The sequence below is a fragment of the Patella vulgata genome, chromosome 3 (assembly GCF_932274485.2).
Source record: "Patella vulgata chromosome 3, xgPatVulg1.2, whole genome shotgun sequence".
In the NCBI taxonomy this organism is placed as follows: Eukaryota; Metazoa; Mollusca; class Gastropoda; family Patellidae; genus Patella; species Patella vulgata.
Window position 1 is genome coordinate 60239566 of NC_065881.2, and position 18976 is coordinate 60258541.

General features: G+C 35.5%; 1 long non-coding RNA gene across 3 annotated transcripts; it reads right to left on the reverse strand.

The window, feature by feature from the left end:
- Nucleotides 1-272: 272 nt before the first annotated feature.
- On the reverse strand, nt 273-7608 carry LOC126816798 (uncharacterized). 3 transcript variants are annotated; one of them, XR_007678602.2, is made up of 5 exons: nt 6479-7608; nt 6140-6178; nt 3275-3407; nt 2500-2575; nt 273-1699 (listed from the first exon to the last, which is right to left on the reverse strand). It is a non-coding gene; the product is annotated as an uncharacterized LOC126816798 (long non-coding RNA). The 3 variants fall into 3 exon arrangements; XR_007678603.2 differs by lacking the exon at nt 6479-7608 and having other exon boundaries at nt 6140-6238; XR_007678604.2 differs by lacking the exons at nt 6140-6178; nt 6479-7608 and adding an exon at nt 5709-5912.
- Between the last annotated feature and the right edge of the window lie 11368 nt (nt 7609-18976).

Below are 18976 nucleotides of genomic sequence, written 5' to 3' on the forward strand. Positions count from 1 at the left end.
AAAAACTTGTGTTGTATTTTTCCCCAATTTATATCCAGCATAGCAACCTTTCTATGCAGGACCCCTCTCTTTGCTCTGTTAGACCTGTAAAGTTTGATAAAAGAAGGAAACAAAAAAAAATTTTGTAAGATTATTATTTATTCATAAAATCATAGGAAAAAGTAAATTAATACATCAAAACTAAATAGATATTTGAAATGTTAACAGAAAAACAGAGACTTCAATTCTAATACAAATTATGTTGTGTTATATATAATGACCCCTCCCCCCCCCCACTTTACCCATCACAAAATATAAAATAGCTATTTAAATTGTTCTTTACCCCAAAACAAGAACTGAGAATATAAAGATATGTACACAGTATCCCTACCCCATACCCCAAAATATATAATTCAAATATATCTAAATTTAATAACATCCAAACTAAGCACTAATAAGATTAATTATGCACTAAATTGAAACAATTTCAAAAACTGAAAAATGCTACAAAATCACACTACAAGTGATTTGTGAGGCATCTAGAAATAACTAGCATACACAGAAAACTAACAAAAGAAAATTGCTCTATTTTGCAGGAGTAATAAAATGATGTAGAGCCTTTTCCTCATTAAAAAAAACCCAAACAAAATGAATATTTTATAAATAAAAGAAGCAAAGCATCAAGATTACAGGATTGAAATAAAAAAATATCATATGTACAAAAGATTTATATACAATCACAAGTCATAAGCCACAGTGGTTCAGTGAGCATAAGGCGTTGGCCGCGAAATTTCAACTGGATTTTCCGGCATAGTTCCCACTTTTCAGTGTTGGATATGGCAAGGGATAATTGGGTACAAGCCCAGAATCAAAAGAGAGAGAGACAGAGAGAAATGGGGTTTAACATCTACTCGACACAAACTAGATCATTTTGGGATTAACATATGGTTTAATTTTATTTCAATAATTCGCTAGCGCGTAGGGGTCTTTAGCAGTGGGAGGAAACCGGAGGTCCCGGAGAAAACCCACAAGATTGGACAGGCGACCCTACTCCTTGTCTACAACCGGGGATTCGAAACCATGCCAGTTGACTCAATGACAGGAGGCCGTATGATACAGCATGCACGTGCTAACCAATCGGCCATCCACCCCCACCCCCCAGAATTGAAACCAACCCAACTGCGTACACTTTGAAGAACCCTTGAAAATTGAATTATTTGAATCAATGACAGACCTTCTGATCAAATGTGTGCGTGTTAACCATTCGGCCCCCCTGGGTACCCTTTAAAGAACCCTTGACAGTTGAAATATTTGATATAAGGGTAGGGTAGAATCACTCTAAGAACACAGAAAAGCAGGATATTAAAACGTATTTCATTTCATAAGCAAGGGAAAGTCACCTTAATGTAGGTCAAGGTTTTTTGTAATTCTGGGTGTATTTGATCTACATTTGGTTTCTAGTAATGCCTATTAAATACTTTATGATTTCCGACCAAATTCTAAGTGATTTATATGTCAGTTTACTTGCTATATTATACATACATATTTGAAGAGAATTAAAATCTAATTGTGTTTTGGAAGAAAATTTAACATTAATAACAAAAAATAAATATTTAAAAATTGGGTCAAATGCATTCTTTCCCAGAAGTATAAAATAAATTGATGCTTGGGTTCTCTTGTTGTTATCATACACCAAATACTCTTTCAAGGGTGTTCCAGCCTAAAAAATAAAAAGTAGGCAATAAGAATACAATGTTTAAATAAACAATTTATTTTGCCACATCGAGACTGAGTCTCTATTTGGTTTCAACTTTGCGTAACGCTTATTGTGTCTTGTCCACTTAAAGACCCAGGCAGATTATTATGCTCAAATCAAATGGGTTAAAAGTCAGAAAAATGAAATGAAATGGGGTTTAACGTCCTACTGTTCTGCTCCTATACTGGGCTAATAATGACGGGCATATGCCACACAGTGTGCTATGAGGGAATTTTTGCCCGGGCAGCGGCACTATCATCTATTCTTATATCGAATTCCAACTGCCAGGGGATCTTTTACGTGCATTCCAATATTCGTCTCCTCGGAAGGACTAGACAGCTGTCATTGTCAGGCCAAGTCAGAAAAAAGTCTTGAGATTTGGGACTGAAGTCTCATAATAGGTCAACTATTCACCCGGTTCATACATGTATTGTCTGCAAATCCAGATTCCCTACTACATCATTGGCAGCACCTATTTACTTGGCAATGTCTAATTATTTTTGGACCCATTCTTATTTTATTTCCATTGACAACAAATTGGATATTACCCTTTAAAATCTATTGAAATCTATTTGAAAAGTAAAATATTGTCCATCATTATTTTACTGCTATTTACTGTAATGGATGTGATTGGCAAAAATCAAGCATGCCAAGTACTTGAAATAGCTGAGTCCTAGGCATTGCCCCAAGAAGAATAACTAGATTACCAAGCAAGTGTATAGAACTAGTTGATGATTAAAAATACAAATATGTATGTTACTTACATTTTACCTGATTATCAAGCTCTGTGAGAAAAAGTTTCCATAATATGAATAGCCATTTTCAACTGTCTTGATCTTTCTGATGTAGTTAACGGAGAAAAAAAACATACTATGTATTAGTTGACTTAAATCGACTCGACAGTTAAAAGATGAAAGTTTTAATTTAATTACATTGTATTGTAATGTGTTGGTTTGCTTTGTCACAGATGAGACAAAATGAAAAAAATGAAATGGAATGGGGTTCGGCGTCCTACTGTTCAGCTCCGACTGGGCTAATGAGGTTGGGCATATGCCATACAGTGTGCTATGAGAGAAATTTTGCCGGGTACCGTGACCCTAAGGCCTACTCTTGTATCAAATTCTAACTGCCAGGGGCTATTTTACATGCACGCCAATGTGTACACGGGACCACGTTTTTTTGTTCAATCTGAACGACTAGACAGCTGTCCTTGTAAGGCCCTCCGTTCTGCATTGTCTTACTGCAAACCCGCGACCTTAAAATATGCGAACCAGTGTCTAACCCACTTGGTCACCGTAGGTCCCCACAGATGAGATAGTCATATCTACATGTATCTGGACATAAGTAAGATTCTGTCTGTGCACATACATGTACTTCACAGTTTTACTATACTAAACTGAATTTTAAATTCCAAATAATAAAATGAAATTAAGGTTTATGTCACATCAGCTCCAACCGGGCTATATTGTGCCAAACACATTATGGTGAGATTCTAAAATACCACAACAACAATCTTTTCTATTAGAATTGAACACTCACCCTCAAAAAACAACTATGAGAAATCATAGGTGCTCAAATCACCATTTCTTCAGCTCTTTTTTTTCCCATATTTGGGTTTTTTGACTTATTTTATTATATGATCTTTGATTTGCTATGGCATCTAATATGGAAACTGAAAAATATAAATATGTGACATGTAATTAACTGTTTAAGATACCTTACCATATACAAACTGTGTGATATCTAAAACCATTTGAATCCCGAAGATCTTACCGAAGCCGTGAAAATCTGTTTTAATAACCCTTGTTTGTCATGTGACTGGACTGTCACAGTAATTAGAAGAGAGCCATGTGGCTTAGTGTGTAAGGCACTGGCTTGCTACCCGGGAGTTTGTAGGTTTGCTCCCAGTGTTGACCGAGAAAGCTCATTTGGATTTTTTAGCATGGATTCCCTGTCTAGTCGTCATGGTGGCTAAGTGGGTAAGACGCTGGCTCGCTAGCCTTGAGGTAGGGTGTTCGATCCCTGCATTGGCCGAGAAAGTTCACCCAGATTTTCCGGCGTGGTTCCCCCTTGTCAGTGATGCAGGATGGAGGGCCTGACAAGGACAGTTGTCTAGTCATTCGGATGATACGAAAAAACGAGGTCCCGTGTACACGTTGGCGTCCACGTAAAAGATCCCTTGACAGTTGGAATTCGATACACCGCAGTGCCGCTGTCCGGGCAAAATTTCCCTCATAGCACACTGTGTGGTGTATGCCTGTCTTCATTTGCCCAGTTCGGAGCAAAATAGTAGGACTTTAAACCCCATTTCATTTCTAGTAGTTTCAATGGAACACAAAACCTGAGGTCCAATTGGCGTGCATTTAAGCCGATAGTATGGTAGTTGGAATTTGTTGGCTGTAGCACCCGTGTCACAGTTCGACTGCTAGTTTGTGATACCCACTCGATATAAATGAGTGGTGATTGGCTAATGAATTCTAAAATCAGACGAATGCTTCGGCGAAGCGGACAGCAGGACACACCACTCAAATACAATTCGACCAAATATATTAAACATGTTTGATTCGGGCGTATGTCAGTGGATAAACTAGGTGAAGTTTAGCGCCAATTGATTCAGCCGAATCCTTTGGCTAGTTTATCCAGTACTGACGATTTAAGTTTGTACTTTCTTTATATGCAAATATCACATTTGAAAGAGGCTGTAGGCCTACTTTCTTTATATGCAAATATCTTATTTGAAATAGGCCATTATTATGTGATTCCCCACTTGAATGTGACTAGGAATAAGGTCGCCTGTCCAGCCTTGTGGGTTTTCTCCGGGTCCTCCGGTTTCCTCCCTTTGCTAAATACCCCTAGGGTGTATTCGAAACAGTGTTCCGGTGCAGAGAACGGACGGAGAATGGGTTCTTGTCGGACTTGAGCAGTCTGGAATGCGTTCACGAACACGTTCCCGTTCTCAAATCCCACACTACCTCATAGCTGGTGTGAGGGAGAACAAACATGGTCGACGCATCGATAACTGCTGAGAAAACAGCATCATGGGTGCATTTATTAATTTAAAAGTTTAATACCGTTCGAAAATTGGATGTAGTATGTGGCCAGTATAACATCAAATAAGTTAGGTTGCCAGGCAACGAAACATATGCCCACAGCAGTTTAATCGTTTGCTCAGTCAACAGGGATTGTCGCATATTCATTCTTTTGTAGGTAATGTGGGCATTTACAAGAAAAGATTATAATTTTTGTCGTTTGTGGGTTTACAAAGGTTCTACAAACTGAAACAAGGGCCTTAATTGTTGAAATTTGACAGATTTTTTTGTTTTGTGTTTTACTAATTTAAATAATGCATACAAATCGGATGATAATTTTGTTGTTCGCGCGTTCACAAGGTTCGAAAAAGTGAAACAAGGGCCACAACTCTAGACATAATTCACGGAAATCGCAGAAATTTAATAGACGTCTTCGTTTTACTAATTTAAAAGATGCAAATGAATTTCACAAAGTGAAACAAGGGCCATAACTCCAGAAGAAACTAACGGAAATTATTGAAATTAAATAGGATTCATCTCATTAAAATAAACAACATATCAATTTCAAAATAATCAGGTCTGTAGACGACGGACAACCTACGGACGAGGGCGATGACAATATGCGACCACATTTCCATGTGGGCGTATCAAAAGGTGATGTAATCGTCATCCAAAGAATTGAAAAGGAGTAAAATGGAGTCATAATTTATCATAAGTATGCCTAATAGCGAAGTCAATACCAAACAAGTTATCGTAACAGATTGTATAAATTTAATTCATCTTGTTAATCTGGATACCGTTCTCTCATGTTCGAGACTCATGAAAGTGTTTTCATGTTCTTCAGCCGTTCTCGAACCTGCGCGAACACTGTTTCTAATACACTCCTACGGTACGCGCAAGCAAATCATTCAAATAAAATTGAACAATATTAGCCTCAAAATTACCTAGCGCCAGTAAGTATAAAGGATCTATCCGACAAACACTAACAACAACTCTAGGTTTATGCAGAATTAATATAACACAACATACACAGATGGCAATAGAATGAGACAGTGTTCAGGAAAAGGGCGGAAACGGAAGAAGACTACCCGTCCTACTTGATTCTAGGACATAAAGCATGGGCCTACTTGATTCGACCTTGTCTGCGATATCACTTCGGTGGAAGCGGACGTAAAATACAACTAACCCATCATTGATTCGACCAATTTAATACAAGGAAATGAATGGCATAGTTTGTGTCAAGTGAATTTAGTGAATTTTAAACCCCATTTACTCGCCCTCTCTCTACAGAGATAAATACTTTTCCTGTTACATACAATAACAATTATTGGCCATTATTTAAAAAATATATTAAAAGGAAATGAAATTCTGTTACCTGTTTTTCTTTGTGTAGTACATATGCTAACATCAATGACTGGAAAAAAAATAACGAAACTGTAGAGAAACTTCTGAATCATTGAAAGTCTAATTATTATAAGGCCTACACATTGATATAAAAAAAAGGCTGATTTGTTTGTTGTTGTTTTTTTCTTTTACAGAAATATTAAGATTACATTTCAAATAAACAACTAACACAAAAGTTAGTATCTAGCTATAGTCCATGTCTGGATATATACATTTCTCCTTTTTTTTTGGCCCGAACGTCTATAAAAATCAAAGATGGCGGCCAATAATTGCAACCGGGCATTACTATAAAATCAAGACAGATTCTTACCTGCTGGTCCTAGTCGGGGGTTTCTTGCAATTATAAGTATTTGAACAACGGTGTAGCGCCGATTAGCTAATAATAATTAAGCACGATTTCAGAAAAATTAAGACAGGTTCATTAGATTGCTGAATTAGCGGAACACTTTTAGAACACATCAAAAAAAATTTCTTTGTGGCGCCATTATATAAATAGAATTTCGGTGCAGTCAGTGGCAGTCGTTCTAAATCTGACTGTTTTAAACGAAACGAATTATTATATACATAGAAGCAATATATACATGCTAAATTAAATACACGGTTTTATTTTTTGTAAAAATTTACAAACCTGCGGTCTGGTATTCTATGTGACCATTATAATTTTTTTTTAAAAAATATCACGGCTAAAGCACTCTGTTGATGCTAACGTCACTACATCTAACTGAATGTCGCTGATATAATATCAAAGAAAGAATTTGTCGCAATGACTAAAGTATAGATACTTCTTCTTAGTTAGTTGTATTTTACGCCCGCTTCCACCGAAGTGATATCGCAGACAAAAAGTATAGATAACTTGGAGAACCATTATATCAATAAGTCGATTATGAGATACACGTGGATGATCAATTAAATTTGATTGGTTACTTTTCAGTTAACCAATACTGTCCAATTTCGATTACATCAACCAATTACATTATTAAGAGTTTTACTCATTTTTGTTGTTCATTGCACATTGAATCAATTTTCGAAAACACCAGGGTGCTGAAAATCACATGTACACTATATATTCATTTGGTCTATCAGTTTATTGGGTCAATAAAAAAAGACAGACATTTTAACTATACAGACAACTTAACACCAATTAACATTCAAGTCTGTCTGGCAATTGTCTGATTAATTGGTACTCACTCCCTTCCAGTGATTTTCGAGATGTGAATTAAGCCCTTTATTACTTTTCTTAAAACTTGACGACTCCCGAATTCAGACTTTGTATGGAGTTTTTTTCTTAAAAAGAAAACAAATCGTGGAAGGTACACATTACTTGTGTTAATGATATGAAAAAACACACAAGATTTTATAAATCGACACAAGTTTGTGTTAATGCAATGCAAAACAACACATAACTTGTGTAGATTAGTTTTAACACAAGTACTTGTGTTGAGATCCAACACAAGTGTTTTTTCAGTGTACCAATTATCTTGTATACAGTTTCCTTCAGGCTATTCATCACATCGTCATATTAAATATCAGTAATAGATACGTGACAGCATTAAAGTTTCGTTAAACAATTTATATTACAGACTGCCTTAAAAATATGAGAGGTTATTTCACGAAAAGTAAAAAAAAAAATGGGTGATATTTTGGTAATTATTTAGTGTTATTTATATAAATATGTTCATTAGAATGAAGAAATAAAAGTTGATTGATTTTTGATCGGGCGTATTTTATATCTGGTACAGAAGGACTACGGATAATTCAGTTCAGTTTGGAATGTATGTGTTAATCGATAAACGTGTCATTAGACCTGACAATTTTACGCCCAATGAAGAGTTTACAATCAATCAGCATTAATGTAAGTTTTACTGGTAGAAATAATGTCTTTATAGTTGAACGTAGAAAGAGATTATAACACGGTTGAATAACTATGATGAGCAACAGTAGTCTACTATTGTACAAAATATGTGATAGAAGAAAATAATATTGCAATAACAGGCGTCAACACAAACAAATTTATACGTGAATAAATGTTATGGCCAAATAATACCATAACTTAATTTGTATAAAGTATTCTTATTTTTGATGGTTATAAAGTAGATAAGAAGTTGTTTGAAATATGAAAAAGATAATGAGCTGTGATAATACACCTGTGGTTCAATACCTGTTTAATGGCTCCATAATAATAACATTTTATATTATATTAATATAAAGTAAGAAAGAAAATAATAAAACATAAAAAAATGATAAATTATAAAATTAATAATTGCATACCTTCGTCTGTTTTTATTGAAGATATCAGTTGCTGTAAAAGCAGCCAAACAAATATTCTGTATTTCATATCATCAATTTCATATCACACAAGTTACTCAGGAGACATCAGCACTTACCAACAATGTGCGCCGATTGACAGATACTCCTTGCTAAATCCCTATCTTATATAAGTGTATTTTGAAGATAGTTCATATCCGTTACACCCTATTATTCACCGGTACGATAGACCGTATGCAGTTTCTAGCCACAGGTGAGTATAAAACCGCGTGAAAAAGGTAAGACCCATATGCGTGACGTTGACAATGAGCACAGACCCTACACACCCGAGCGTTCAATGATAGCATTGTACCAAAATCCCCCGCGTTCATATTTCTGTATTGTTTATAATGCAATACAAAATAACATTTTATATGCAATTATATAACAACAGCATAGCGTATAGACAGTTAATTAGCAGATTTAATAATTATCAAACCATGTAGGGAATTCATATCGATTTAGAGAAGTTGTATCGATAAAATTGATTATATATCAAACGTATCACAAAATAATGATATGAACGATCGATAGCTTTGATTGGTGTTTACGCCTTCGCTTGAATAAACCAGACCGGTAAAATGACCCCTGCTAATACAACACTGACCAGTTAGTTGTATGGAAAATCTCAATAAATCTTAATAAATATTCCTTAGACTGGATTTTGGAACAAAATACCATAGTTCACAATGCCTATGACTGATTTTAGGCACGAGAGGTAAAATTCACATTATCAATTATTTACTCGAAATAACACATTATTATCAACCCAATTAAATACTTTAATTTTACCTATTTAAACATTTTGTTTTCTGATATGTTTGATGCAATATAGCCCGGTTGGTTCTGGCTTGCCGTTAAAAACACATTTCATTCATTCATTAAGATTATGAAATTGCTAGCAAGGGTGTTCTAAGAGTGTGGATGTGTGTGCATGGACCTTAAAAATGACAACAAAATTTTGACAAAAACATAACTCTCTCATACATCGGTTATCATCACCTTAATCAACGATAATAAACTTTATAGTTCACAGAAATATATTTATGAATCAGTTCAGGGGAAAACGTGAACTAATAGTGCATAGTTTACAGTGCAATACAACCAACAATAAACCGACAAAAAAAAAGTAAAAAAAAAAAAAGTAAAAAAACCCCAAAAAACCCACACAGATAATACAAAATATCAAAGTTAACGGAGCTAAATTTATATATATTGCAACATAAAATGAACGAAAATGGGCCAAAAGGCACATATTAACGGAATATGAGTGTATATAAGCTGATTTACATTTAGTTTTTAAAACTTTTATTGTAATTTCTAATCAGTTTTTGTTCGTCGAAATACGTGAGCAGTCCAAATTACGGTTTGACATTTGGCTTACGCACTGACGTTTAGACTCGTTTATAAAGGCGCCTCATTACAAAAGGCGACCGAAAGCATAGAGTACACAGCGGCGTGTACTGGTTTTAAGTTTGTTCACTGTGTCTGAAATATTTTATATCCGGATTCCATATTTTCACGGCAATATAACACCATCACTATTGAAAAGTAAGTGCGGGGGGACTGCACCACACATTCGTGTTTGTAATGTCGAAGACTCTGGGTAATGTTGAGTTACATGTAAAGCTTTACGCCCTATGGAGATACACGAATTTGAAACAATGAATCAAGCCCCAAAATTAATCTGAATATCAAGATTTAAGATGCATAATGTAAGAGATATATTTGCCTATTGCAGGTCTTTCGTCATATTTCATATCTCATAGAAAGTCTTATTTAGACATTTATTCAAACGACAAGTCAAAAATCGACTCTGTATAGGTCTTCGGATGGCTGAGATATTGTGTGGATTCGACAATATATGCCACATCTTAGTTAAACGTTAACATGGAAAGCAGGGGCGTACATAACGATTTTGTTTGGGGGGGGGGGGTGTTTAGCAAAAATGCGACCGACTGATGCACATACCCCCAGTACGAGTGACACAGTCAGGAACCGCGCACCATAGGTGAGAGTTTTCTAGAGGCCATGTGCACAGCGGATCTAGAAGCTGGGAATAGGGGGTTGGGGTGGGGTGGTTCCAAATCTAGGGCGCCATCCAAAATCCCACCCCACAATGAATGTCAACAAAATACTGGCTATAACATTAAGCGTCCCATTGGAACATAGACAGTATTGTATAATTATATAGTTGTTCGCCGATCGTTGTCTCCCCGGAAAGCAGTTTTATTTAAGTTGACATAAAGTTTATGTCATATGATGATTGTGTCTATAACACTAAGCAACCTGAGAAAATTTTGAAAAAATGAGTCAATATCCTTGCATTTTAGGTCATTGCTGGGAGAAAGTCTTGAGGACGAGAGGACCAAAAATGTGAGCCAATGGGACAGATCTGCCCCTGTCAATTCCGCCTGTTTCGCAAGAGTTGACATAACATTTGTATAGTCTGACGCCCCACGACCTACACACCAGTATAACGGGGAGGTCACTATAATTGTGAATATGATAGTGCTGAGACAGTATAAGAAACAGAGGAATAGAAGAATAATGTTATAACGGAATCGAGCGCCGCAGGCGCGAAAAAAATTCAGATATGTAACCGAGCTTTTAATTTTTCGGAACTGGGCCTGAAAATTTTAGTCATTGTCATGGCAAATGGAACCAAATTCTCGCTAACAAGAGAGAATCTTGTGGCCTATCTGTCAATTTCGCCTGTTTTGTAATTGTTTGTTTGTCTCATTAATTCATTTAGTCTGAGACCGACTGCGGAGAGTACTTTTTTTGAGACTGACTATTTTTTTGCCATGAGGGAGAAACATTTCATAGAACAACATACTCACAACAGAATAAGAGTGACAAACATTTTTTCAAATGGTTATTTTATACTATAGTTTTGTGTGGCGTATGCAATTTAGGCTCACGGATTCACATACATAGTATTTGGGATCTATTCTGGCATTGTTTGTTTACCTCATTAATTCATTGAGTCGCCGATGCATAATTTTGAGACCGACTGCAGTGACTGCACTTATTTTGAGACCGACTATTTTTCTCCCTGGGGGAAATTTTGTTCATAGACAAACATACTCACAACAGAATAAGAGTGAAACACAACATTTTTTTTCAAACATGATAAGTTGACAAGGTTATTTTATACTAAAGTTTTGCGTGAGTAGCGTGACGTATGCAGTGAGCACTTATTTTGATACCGACTGCTCTTATTTTGCGACCGACTGCACTGATTTTGCGACCGACTATTTTTCTTCCTGGGGGGGTGTACCCCCCCCCCCCCACACACACACTCCACATTTACGCCCCTGATGGAAAGCCAAGGCCTCGTTTATTATTGTAGCAAAGGTACTTGACAATCGAGAGTATTTACGCGATTTCTTGTCAAAACTTCAAACATTCATTTTCGCTGAGAATATTGTAACTTGACATAAATTTTAATGCATTCATTTCCATTATCTATATTTTCAAAGCATTATTGCGAGAACAACCAGCTCTATAATGCATCTTTAAAATAAAATTGTCGGCTGCTTGAACCTGCCACAAGACAAATGCGTCCCGAAAAAAATAAATATACCCTGCGTCGTGTTCATCACCTGGCATGATTTTAAAGGTAAAAGCTCAGAGATAAGAACGGTAATAATACCCCAACAAACATTAAAATGCCGAACTTATATACATCGGTGTATTTAGCCGGAGGGGATGGAAACATTGGATCATCTATGGTATGTGATACCCGACAAAATATCATTACTGTGAAAAAAAGATATTGCGCAATTTGGCAGATATGGTTATTCATACAACGTAATCTAAAAGAACTATGAAATTTCACAACAATACCTCATATCTTAAACCTACTATGAGCGCAACAGCTCATATTGAATTATATTTAAATATTCTTTAAAAAGTGCAACATATCACATATATAAAGTATTAACTGTACATGTGAGCTCCTCAAATGAATGATATCAGCTGTTTTATAAATACCCTGCCTTGCTGTTATCCATAGCAGTAGTTTGGACTTCAGAGTGGCGAGAAATAAAACTGATTCACGGACTTTAATGAACGGAATGGAAATAAATTAGTTTTAACGTCTCGGAATTTTTTATTTTAATTGTTTCTAGTAAACTGCGAGGAGAGATGGGTCCAGGAAACCGAGGATCTTTTACGTGCACTACCAATTCGCACTACGGACTTCTGTGTTTCGTTCCATCCGTACGACTAGATACACGGTGTCGGTGTCTTTCCTGAAACGGGCGGACTTCGCATAGAAAATCTCAACGGTTCTTCTTCGCTCACGTCGGGATTCGAACACGGGACCTATGATTCAAATGCCCTTAACATGTGCACATTTTACAAAAAAAATAAAAAAAAAATATGGAAAAACCGATTACGGTATACATAAAGGATATTATCTAAAGCAGATCCCTAAAAAATAAAAACAACTTTCTTTCCCAGCGGCTGTTCTTCATTGGTTTTAAGTCAGTGTCACCAACGGAACAAGGGTGGTAACAAATTCAATAGAAAGCCACAATAAAACAAGTGCGATAACTTATTACACAAGTCTGATTTATTTAAATAAACCATTATTATCATTATCGGAAAAGTTAAATTCCTTAAGCCTTCAATAGAGAACAGAATCAATAGTATTATAATGAAAATTTTGTAAAAAACACGGTTGCTTTTATTTAATTTATACTAATATGTCAATATTAATAATGTCACGCCCATGTTTACTTAGATATGTAAAAAAGAGAGCCCTATTAAGTAGTACAGTCATTCGCCTTAAGTTATGGACCACGTAAGATATATAATGAAATAATCACGCTATTATGAGCTCTTTTCTACAGACGGGCTATTTAATCTTAGCCATTTCATGAGACTATTCAGCTGAGCAAATGAAAAGGGGGTTTGACGAATAAACTAAACCCTTTTAAATCTGAGGCAACATTATGTATACATATAAACTCTAATCAAAACACTATAATAATGTAAAAAATGCTTTTGACAAATTAAATTGAAATATAGTTACACGATCAAAATTTTTTTAGTCAGATATATTAATATTAAAACTCTCATTCGCATGGTGATCAATAGAAATTTCAATACTACATTAATAAATTCGGTTAAGCTGTAGGGTGGGCGTTTTAAAAACTTGAAGCCTAGGTCACCTTTTTAACCTATAAAGAGCCCCGCTAAAAGAGAGCACTATACCAATAATAATATATTAATCCATTCTGAATATTTAACCTGAAAAATACCGAACTTTTTTCAGTGAATAAAACTGTTTTCATCGTATTTTTGAAAAAGTTTTAAATACGAAATGTAGCAACTCCCAAATCACCTAAATTGTACTTGTAGACATATCAGATGTTAACTTCGTTAAATAAGCGACCATGACCTGAAGGGCAGGCTGACATTAAATAAAATACTGTACCCAGTAAGCTTATACTCATCTATATAGTGGTAAGTAAAAGGTAAACGGATAGGTCTACACAACATAAAATAAAATAAACCACTAAGTTCAGGCTTAGTCATGGGCATACGGGCCGATTTTCCATGGGGGCTGTATCATTTTTGGCAGCGCCCGAAAAATGAACCTGCATTTCTTTACCAGATAGCGTCCAATCGGCAAAAAGATCCTAGCGTAGAGAATTTCTGGAACTAGAGCGCTTCATTTTACGGGATGGAATAATTTTCATATTTTTTCTTGTATCCACAAAAATGTTATTATTTTCATGATTTGGCCACAGCTCTAAATTTTGATGATCGCCCGAAAAATAATTGATTTAAACTGGCTCCGTGGAAACGCTGCAGTGATTCTGCGACAAACCTAGTGGCGTATCAGTCTACACTCTACGGTATGCCCTAGACCCAACATGAAGGGCGCACCACTGACAGCAAGACCACAGTACCAACATACTCCTCGCAGTCTTTCGTATGATTACTCACTGCTGTAAACAAAGCAAATTCTTGTTCTAAATTATGACTGGCAAATAGTCCGATTAACAACCAATAGCTTACTGCGTAACAATACGAAACAGAGCTCCAAATTGGACCAAATATGTTTACATAACGTTACGTCATGACTCACGATTTTATTATGCCCAATCAACCAGTGCATAGCAGAATATTGCAGAAAAACTAATTGTGTGACAAACAAGGCTATCAACTGTCAACACGATTTTTACTCTGTGGATATAATGTAAACAATATTGTTTTGAGACGAACAACACTTTCGCCGTTTTTAATACCTTAAATCATTGTCCAAAGTTCCTGGGAAGACCCCTGATTAAACGAAGGGCTGTCATGTTGCTGTGCTTTTGGATAGATTTGATTGGACGGGAAGAATAGACACACTCCCTCAAAAGCGCAAGTATCAGAAGCTAATCCAGCAATGGCCAGAGAGGGATTTCTCGGGCCATTGCTTCAGTAATATGTAGCACTAACGACAGCAAGGAAAGTGCAATTTTCATGTATTGCCATAATTTTTTAGTTATCAATAAAATATGTACGAACAATTCAAACCATTAGACAAAATTTGAAAACGGTAAAGGCTAAATATTGTAATCAGCAAGACTGTTCACCGTGTACAGAATACACGACGAACAGTGTAACAACTGTCCGGAAGAGTAAGCTTTCCCCGCCTGACGCCACACCCGCCATAGCTGCATCCAAACCATTAGACGACATCTCGGTAAAATAGCGTAATTGGTCAATGGACTTCCATATGCAAAATGCACATAATGAACAGTGTTAACAGATGTAGACATTATCAGGAAGATAGTATACGCGTCAATTAAAGATACATTATGTAAGATTTAAATAAAGAGCTAGCCATTCTTGCTATAATAGTTCGAAAATAGATAATGTAAAATGAATAATTTGAAGATATTAGCTTTTGAAGGTTTCACAAAACGTGTGCAAAAATTTCAACCACCGTACTGGTTGTTCGAGGGTAAGTCTCGCACCTCCATTTTTAGCTTAAATCAAAATATGGCTGAACTGTTCTAATCTATTTAATATCGGAGAAATCCGATGCCATCGAGAGTTGATTATGGCCTGGATAAGTTAATTGATGGCTAATAAATAATTTAGAAAACATTTCAGGCCTAAAGAAAGACCCGCAATAGGCAGATTTACCTCTTGCATAATGTATGTTTAAATATATCTAGAATAATAGCCGAAAGAGACATGTTATAGTCTATAATCAAGTCATATGACGGGCATAAAACTTTTTAAAGGTTTTTGTTAGTTTATTGGGCAAGTATCCCCGTATAGTTGAAGCTTAGATGACAAATGCCCCGATCTACTTAAAACAGAATAAAAGGAAAAAGCTCTCGTGTATCGAACTAACTGAGACACATACGCTCCGTAAGCTGGTGATAGTGGAAATGAAATGAAATGAAATGGGGTTTAACGTCCTACTGTTCTGCTCCTAAACTGGGCTAATGAAGACGGGCATACGCCATACAGTGTGCTATGAGGGAAATTTTGCCCGGACAGCGGCGCTACGGCCTACTTTTATATCGAATTCCAACTGCCAAGGGATCTTTTACGTGCACGCCAATGTGTACACGGGACCTCGGTTTTTCGTACCATCCGAACGACTAGACAGCTGTCCTTGTCAGGCCCTCCGTGGTGATAGTGGATTGTTACTACTAATAAATTGAAAGTTGACAATCGGAAAGTCAAAGTCATCACGTTTATCGTACAATTTAACACTCAGTTTTAGTCCATGTGACAGGCAGATATTCATTACCAATTTGATGAATTGGTTTAACTATGATTTTCAGTTAGCCTTAGGTCTAAAGTGTCCAAAATTGCTTGATGGACTTCCGGGTCACTTTGCCAAATGTCAGTTTGGCGGCCATCTTTAAAAAAAATGGCCGCCGTTTTTTTTCTTATTTGAAATAATGCGAGTCGGGGAAGCCTTCATAACTCCTCAACAGTTTCACCTATATGGATATGTAATATATCTCAAAATGTTCATAATATAATTCTGCATCTGCTGGTATATGATATATGTTGTTTAATCAATACTATCAGTTTTAAAATAAAAGATTAATCTGAAAAAAGCAACATTTTCGATTTTTTTTTTCTTGTCTGTTCGTATGTTTACTAACAAATCGTGTTCAGACCCATATAAGCCAAATTATCTGTTTGGTCAACTTAAGTGATTGAATAGATATCAGAAACATTGATCATAAAAAATAATCTCAAATATGAGTGTCCCAGATCCAAGATGGCGGAAATTCAAAATGGCGACAAAATGGCAATAATTTCAACAACTGTACTGGTTGCTCGAAGCTAAGTCTCGCTCCTCCATTTTTAGATTAAATCAAAATATGACTGATACGTTCTAATTTATTTAATATCGGAGACATCCGATGCCATCGAGAGTTGATTATGCCCTGGTTCAGTTAATTAATGTCTAAATAATAATTTAGAAAACATTTCAGGCCTAAAGAAAGACCTGCAATAGGCAGATTTAGCTCTTGCACAATGTTTGTTTAATCTAAACAAAGAGTTTTAAAAATCCAAGATGGGGAAAATTCAAAATGGCGGTCAGAATTTCCATAACAAGAATGACTGTTTTATATAGCTTATAATGTCTCTTTTATAAGGTTTTCAGAGTCACTGAACATGAATAAAAACTCAAAAATAATGCTGAAAATGATGTTAATGATACTGCTAAAAATGACACATCTTATTATGCGCCCCCCCCCCACACACACACACACACCCCCCATAAACAATACAATGGGGCATAATATGGAATTGATTATTTTGGATCTCACAGATCACAAGACATTTCACCAAAATAGTGAGTCATTTTAATTTCATCTACTATGCCTTTGCACCATTTTAAGCCGTATTGAGAATTATTTATGATATATCCAGTTGTTAAGAATTTAAGATCTCTTATTCGTTCAGAAATGGTAATGTGGTCCGTTTTGACATTAACGCCTCTATGCCCGGCAACTTTTGTCGTATAGTCTAGTAGGCCTGCAACCAAATTTTTTAGCTTGCTTAGAAACACAGTTCCGCTACAAGGTCCTCCCTATTAAACAAACTATACATATTTGGAAAGCTTATAACACCAGGAACACAAATCCAATTAAAATGTTTTAAGGCCAGATGAAAATTGTGATAATTGTCAAGTAAATGTTATATTTATACTAACAATTGTGAAGTTGACATAAAATTACACATATGATACCTAGGATAGGACAGGCTTATCTTTGCTCCGTGAGGTGAACGACAGGGTTCTCTACAACCAGACTCGAAATTTCTTTTGAAAAAACTGACTGTAATTTAAATGGTACTTTCTAGAGTATATCCTGGTGTTTTTAGCTTATGCATATATCTTAATAATTCATCAAAAACGACATAAATTCATAACTACGCGAGAACATTGACTAGTTTATGGACCCCCGAAACTACCATACTCCTTTTGAGTGTCCATCCCTGAAAAGGGAGGCAAAAGATATGATGTTAAAACGATAATTCATATATTATTTTACAGTTATATATATAAAAAAGAATGTCTCCTTTTTAGCCAATGGACAATTTATTGTTAGTTCATGTAGAAAGATATGGTGCTTATAAACGTCTTGCAAATTTCCGTATTACATGGTAGACTTCAACGTATCATATACACAATAGGTATTTATTTTACAAGTATAAAAAATGTTTCCGTTTTATCGAATGAACAATTTATTGTTAATTCGCGTGGAAAGATATGATGTTAAACATGTTACAACTGGTATATTAGTCGAGTATTTTACATTTTACAGAAAGTTTACGTTTAATCGAAATTTCAGTAAACAATTTATTTTAAAGTTGAAGGGAGTGTCCTACAGGTGGTAGACCATATTAAATGCTGCTTGAATGTGTATTTTCATAAACTTTGTATGCATATAGATTATTATACTGAAGGTTCGTCTGGATAGAAAATAAGATTTTGTGTGAAACAGGTGTCCTAGAAAAAATGGGTTCACTAACATCAAATATCTGGTTCTACAAATTGTATTTGTCCCATCTAAGCTAATACCTGTGCGGAACAAACCTTTCCGTTTCATCGAAAATTCCAATAAATAATTCAATTTTAAATTCAGTGGCTACGAAAACCCTATACATGATATATCACAAGCCCTACCTTGCATGATACTATAATAATAATAATAATAATAATAACTTTATTTAATGAGGCAACGTATTTAGTTTGCAAAAAAACTAATCTTCCATAGGTCCCTCCTAAGCTACAAAGACATAATACATGTAATATCAGGATAAATTTAAAATCATTAGAAATGCAATAGCATTTTAAAGTGGGAAGTTTGATAAGTCACTCCCAAACTTCAAAACATATACATTATACAAGTAGAAAATAGGAAGAACACTATAATTACACACAAAATAAAATAGAATGCAGTTGCAAGTTAAAAATAATAAGTATGTCATCAGTTGAATATTATGGTTCCTTCAG